Genomic DNA, 6,388 nt, shown 5'->3' with positions numbered 1-6,388 from the left:
ATAACGCAAGGACAGTCTATATCGCTGTTTACTGAGTGCATAGGGACAAGTCTACACTGATCCTGTAAGTGAGGGGGGACAAAATCAGAAGTTAAAACGCTTCTACAGTAGGAATGTTGTTGTTTTTGACAGTGCGGATAGTGCCATCTAGTGTTCATAGATGTTATGGCATATTAAAAAATGCTATAACGTCATTATAAAAGTGCAAGTGAAAAACATAATTTCCATAACATTTGTTCAAATTGCACAAGTAGACAAGAACTTATTGGCTGAAATGTAATAGGGTGAGAGAATCAGAAAGTGAGAGATCAGGTAAGAAATCTCCAGTTTTTTTAAAGCGGCAATCATTTACACTGCAAAACCAGTTTGATTTTGCAGTGGTGGGGTGGCGTTACGGTGGAAGTGGCGGCGATGGGACATGGGAACGCCCAGCATTTCATGGGCTTCCCCATGATAATGCTGGGCGTTCCCATTCAAATGCAGATGGGACGAAGTGTGACGGAAGAGGGGCGGCTGACATCACATAGCATCAGCCCTCCGCACGGTCTTCGTCCCGGCGCCCGCAAATATAAGTCAGTCTCCACTATTTGCGAGCCCAGGAGAAATCATTCAATGGTCGCCAACCATCGAATGATTTCTTCTGCTGCGGGCACATGCGAGGGGATGTGTTTTCGATATGAGTTTTTATACGGCTGCAACCAGGACATGGCCAGCTCGGCTAGTTTGGCCAGGTGAATCCTGGGGTTCTCAAAGCCCTCTAGCCGCCAGTCATGAAATTCTTGGGCTTTACTGGGGCCCATCAGTCCAATCCTATTAAATATAGCCACCTTAAGGCCAGGGTAGGAATATGACTCAGACACAGTCATATCTACATAGGCTCTAGGTGCCTCCCCTGTTAAACAGGGAGCCAGCCTGTCAGACCATGCCACAGGCCATCCCAAAATGCGTGGTCATGCGCTGGGGCGAACTTCGGAAGCCTATCTCACTTTCCTCATCTCCTTTAGCTCTTCTTGCAGCAGCTGAATTTGAGATTGTTGCCCTGCATGCATCATTTGGACCTTAGCTTGCTGCCCAGCTACCAGTTCAGCAAAGATTTTTAGCAATTCCTCCATATTACCCTGCACTTCCCCCTTATGGGCAAATTTAGGAGGCTTAATATAATGTGCCAGACTCGCACAACAGACTAATGCTGGGTACACGCCAGAACGATTTGGGCTCAATTTCAACACGTCTAACAACCAATTGTATGTAAAAAGAGCAGAATTATGCATGTTTTCAATGTGATTCCAATCCGATGCGTGTCTCCGTTGGTCATTTGGTCGCTTTGGAGATTTTACCTGTTGCACTTAAGATTCGTCCTCTACATTGGTTTGGGTACCAATTGTGTGCAGATTGTGTACTCCAATCCATCGTGCAACCCTTGTACGATTTCAAGAAAATCTTTTCACTATCGTCGCACGATCATGGTCCTTCTGGTGTGCACCCTACATAAGCCAACACCCGCCTGTTTTGCTGGCTACTTAACACAATACAGCAAAATTATATATAATGGTATGGTGGCCCTTTAAGGCTATCTGCCTTTTACACACTCCTATCAACTCCAAGGTGCCCTGTTGTTCCACTACACCTACAGGCACCAACTGGGGAGGTTTGCACAGGCTAACCAGTACTCGAGACACACTCCATTTACCCCTTCCTGGCTCTCAGGCCAGCTGCACAGTGTGCAACCAAATAAAAAACAAAAAATTTGCCAGGTAGCGGTCAGACCGCGAGGTTCTTCTGCTGTAGCTATAGTGCCCCACATTCGGCACCAAATGTGTCAAGGAAGCACATACACTGGATCACATGAAGTCTTGGTCTTTATTTTTGTAGCCGGTTGAACAGCATACCAGGTGATTAACGCAGCAAGAAAGGATACAGAATTGCTGCATACAGGTCTCACAGCATAGTACAAAAACTTCAGAAAGCTCCAGTGGTCCCTACTGTAGCCCACACCCCGGCCTATCACTTGGACAGCTTTTCCACCATCAACAGCAATGACACTTTGCCCTGGAAACACTTATATCAGGAGAACACAGGTGCTACTTAATCAGCTCAACCTAAATCACATCAATTAGTAAACAAATTTTCTTGCTGCTGCTTATCTAAAATCTGGTCTGGTTCCACATTATCCTCATGTGGAAATATGCTGTATCTGCCACACTATATAATAATCTGCTATGGACTGTCCCATCACCAACATGCATGCACAGTGGGTGCAACCCAGGCTCCACTGTTTGGGACAGACCTAGCTAGAAAGGAGGAGGACCCACCAGGCCACTGGTAACAAGATAAGTATGGGGCTGGGATGGAGTGGAGGGGTGGAGCGCGATAGAGCAGCTGTGAGAGCAAGGAAAAGAACAGCACACAGAGTAGGTGGAGAGATGGCGCAGTATGAGATGACCGGGCATATTGCAAGTTCCTTTTCTAGCAATGTCTAGGTCGACAGTCACTAGATTGACCTCTAATGGTCAACATTGACTAGGTTGACACCTTGAAATGGTTGACATGCCATAGGTCGACATTGACAGAAGGTCGACACAAGCTCAGGTCGATATGGGCATGGTCGACATGCTCTTTTCACTTTTTTTTCTATGCCGACATATGTCGTCATGGACAACGTATGTGTACATCATCCCCTCGCATGGCTAGCTGAGCTCGCAATACTCTGGCACACTATTATATTCTCACTATGGGGCCGATTCTGGTTCACTTGTGAACCAAATTTGGCCCCTGCGCCCATGGTCAGGGTTTCTGCACATGTGCAAACCCCAACTGCGAATGGAATCTGCGATTTACAATGCCGCCGGGCCCTTCGCAGTGGGATGGGACAGGGGCTGGGGCGGCGCTGGGCCATGGCAACGGCCAGTGTTTTGTAGGCATTTGGGTAAGGTTGCAAAGGGAAACGGCGGAAGGGGGGGGGATTTGCAGAGCGGCGTCACATGGACTCGGTAAGTTGCGAGCTTCGCAGTCAATTAGAATCAGGCCCTATATGCCCACTTGGATAGTAAAGTATAAACCAAGTCGGACCACACCAAAAAAACTTGAAAAACGCATGTTAATTTTGTGGGTGTCGACCATGCCCATGTTCACCTTATGCCTGTGTCGACCTTATGTCAATGCAGACCTATGGTATGTCAACCATTTTAAGGTATCGACCTAGTCACTGTTGACCATTAGTGGTCGACCTAGTGCAAGTTGACGGTACTTGTGTAGTTTCACGGCGCCAGTAAATCGCATGCAATATCGCATGCGATTTGCATACGATTTGCATGCGATTCGATGTGCGATGCGATTTATTACCTGTTCATACCCCCACTATCCACTACTGCATGGAGTTCATTTAATAAAGTGTGGCGAGCGCAGCGAGCCACCGTGCCCGAAGCGTGGCGAGGGGACACGGATTACTTCACATGTATTCCACGGCTCCTCGGCTTCCTTCCGGCTCAGTGAATACATGTCAAGTAATCCATGCAGGGCCGGCTCTACCATTAGGCAGCTTTAGGCATCTGCCTAGGGCACCAGGATTTGGGGGGCACAAAATACGGGGGACAAAATGAATAGGGGTCCCCCGTATTTTAAGAACCAGCACCAGGCCCAACCAGCCAGCAGGGTAATGCCACAGCCGGGGGACACTTATTATACAAGGTCACGCGGCCGAAGCATTAAACTACTGACTGGTCAGCCTGAGCAGGGGTCCTGGAGAAGTGGGGACTCCCCCAAAGAAGGGGTCCCCCCCCCTCCAGAACTTACCTGCCCAGGCTGAAGCCTGGTGCTGTCCCCGGTGCCCCTGGGCTGTGGGCACCGGGCTGATGTTGTGTAAAAAAATAGAAAGAACCATTGGGTTCTGCTGTGGAACTATGAGTCCCAGCAAGCTTGGTCAGCATACTGGGACTTGGAGAACCACAAGCCCCAGCATGCGGCCCATTAATGGGCTTGCTGGGACTCTTCGTTTCACAGCAGAACCAATAGTTAAATAAAAACACAAAGACACTTGAAAAATAAAACTTTAAAGCACACACAGCCCATTCATGCAAATACTTACCTATCTTGATAGTAGTTCAGTCCCCTTGTCCAGTAGAAATCCAATATGGATACCTTTGGAGGGAAACCATCAGGAGTCGCACGGCCGCTAGGCGGCCAATAGCGCTATTTGGCCGCAGGAGGGTGCCAGAGGGTGAAGGAGGGTGCAGGTGGGCTGTAGGAGGGTGCCGGAAGGTGAAGGAGGGCAGCAGGAGGGTGAACGCGGGTGACGATGGGCAGCAGGCAGGTGCTGGAGGGCAGCAGGGGGGTGAAGGAGGGTGACGGAGGTCAGCAGGCAGGTGACAGAGGGCAGCATGACGGGTGACAGAGGGCAGCAGGCGGGTGACAGAGGGCAGCAGGCGGGTGACAGAGGGCAGCAGGTGGGTGACGGAGGGTGCCTGTGGGCATAAGGGGGGTGAAGGAGGGTGACGGAGGGCAGCAGGCAGGTGACGGAGGGCAGCAGGCGGGTGACGGAGGGCAGCAGGCGGGTGAAGGAGGGCAGCAGGCGGGTGAAAGAGGGCAGCAGGCGGGTGAAAGAGGGCAGCTGGAGGGTGAAAGAGGGCAGCTGGAGGGTGAAAGAGGGCAGCTGGAGGGTGAAAGAGGCAGCTGGAGGGTGAAAGAGGTCAGCAGCATGGGGGCGCAGGTGGTCAGCAGCACGGGGGCGCAGGTGGTCAGCAGCATGGGGGCGCAGGTGTGCAGCAGGGAGTGAATGAGGGCAGCAGGAGGGGGGCACAAATGGGCAGCAGAAGGCAGCAGGAGGGGGCACAGGTGGCATCAGATTTTACAGATTCAGGGGCACGGGTGGGCAGCTGGAGGGTGCAGGTGGGCAGCAGGAGGGTATAGAAGGGCAGAAGTAGGGCAGCAGGGGGGCTGAAGGTGGCCAGCAGGGTGATGCAGGTGGGCAGCAGGAGGGTATAGAAGGGCAGAAGTAGGGCACCAGGGGGGCTGAAGGTGGCCAGCAGGGTGATGCAGGTGGGCAGCAGGAGGGTGGAACAATGGAGGCTGGTGTGCTCCATGCCGAATTGCTGGGGCTTCTTACCTGGCTATCAATCACCGGCGGCCAGACACAGTGAGTGGGCAGCGGCCTGACAGTGGGGCATGCAGCGGCCAGGCGTGCACTCCAGGGGCGGCTTGCGGGGATTCCGGCATCCAGGGCTGACAGCGGGCGGCACCCCGGAGACTGCAAGTAGGAAGGACGCGGGCTGACAGCGGGGGAGGCAGCGGACTGACAGCGGGGGGGGGGGGCAGCGGGCTGACAGCGGGGGAGGCAGCGGGCTGACAGCGGGGGAGGCAGCGGACTGACAGCGGGGGAGGCAGCGGACTGACAGCGGGCAGGAGTGCACTCCAGGGCGGACAGCGAGCTGTACACTGGAGGCTGCAAGGAGGGATGGGGGATGCAGCCGCCGGGCCAGCCAGTATGAAATGGGAGCAGGGGGGATGTCCAGCGCACTCGCCTGCATGTGGATAAAAGAAGCAGGGGAGTGCACTGGACATCCCCCGTGCTCCCCTGTCATACTGGCTGGCACGGCTGCATCCCCCATCCCTCCTTGCAGCCTCCAGTGTACAGCTCACTGTCCGCCCTGGAGTGCACTCCCGCCCGCTGTCTTCCCCGCTGTTAGCCCGCTGCCTCCCCTTCTCAGCCCGCTGCTTCCCCCGCTGCCAGCCCGCTGCCAGCCCGCTGCCTTCCTACTTACAGTCTCTGGGGTGCCGCCCACTGTCAGCCCTGGATACCGGAATCCCCGCAAGCCGCCCTGGAGTGCACGCCTGGCCGCTGCATGCCCCCCTGTCAGGCCGCTGCCCAACCGCTGGTGATCGATAGCCAGGTAAGAATCCCCAGCAAGTTTACATTCAACCAGCGCACCAGACCACTGCAGCACAGGCAAGCAATTTGTGACTGTCCAGGCGAAATGGACATGCTTTCCCTTCGCCTCATTGGTGTTTTAACGCCAGGTGGCGTTCCGCCCTGAAATCACCCTGAATACACCAATTGGTGAAAGGGTGAAACAGAATCCGCCTGTCTAGCTGATGTAAAAGCTAGAACAGGCGGAACTGGACGTCCTAACGCCGGACCCTGAATATAGCCCATAATATCTTTCTGGTGGGGCCTAATTAATTTACTGCCGTATATATAATATCTTTCTGGTGGTGCTTAATTAATTTACTGCCGTATATATAATACCTCTCTATAGGTGCATCTACTGCCGTATATACTTGCACTCCAGTGGTGCTGTCCTGTGGTGTAATATATTGCATAACTCCACAAAAATAATGAAGATCCAAAATATGGAGAATCAATTAGGGAAAGATGAAGGGCTGCTTCCTCTTA

Source organism: Crinia signifera, chromosome 2, assembly GCF_055691185.1.
Source record: "Crinia signifera chromosome 2, ASM5569118v1, whole genome shotgun sequence".
NCBI lineage: Eukaryota > Metazoa > Chordata > Amphibia > Anura > Myobatrachidae > Crinia > Crinia signifera.
The sequence above is the reverse complement of the archived record's forward strand: the minus strand, read 5'-3'. Positions refer to the sequence as shown.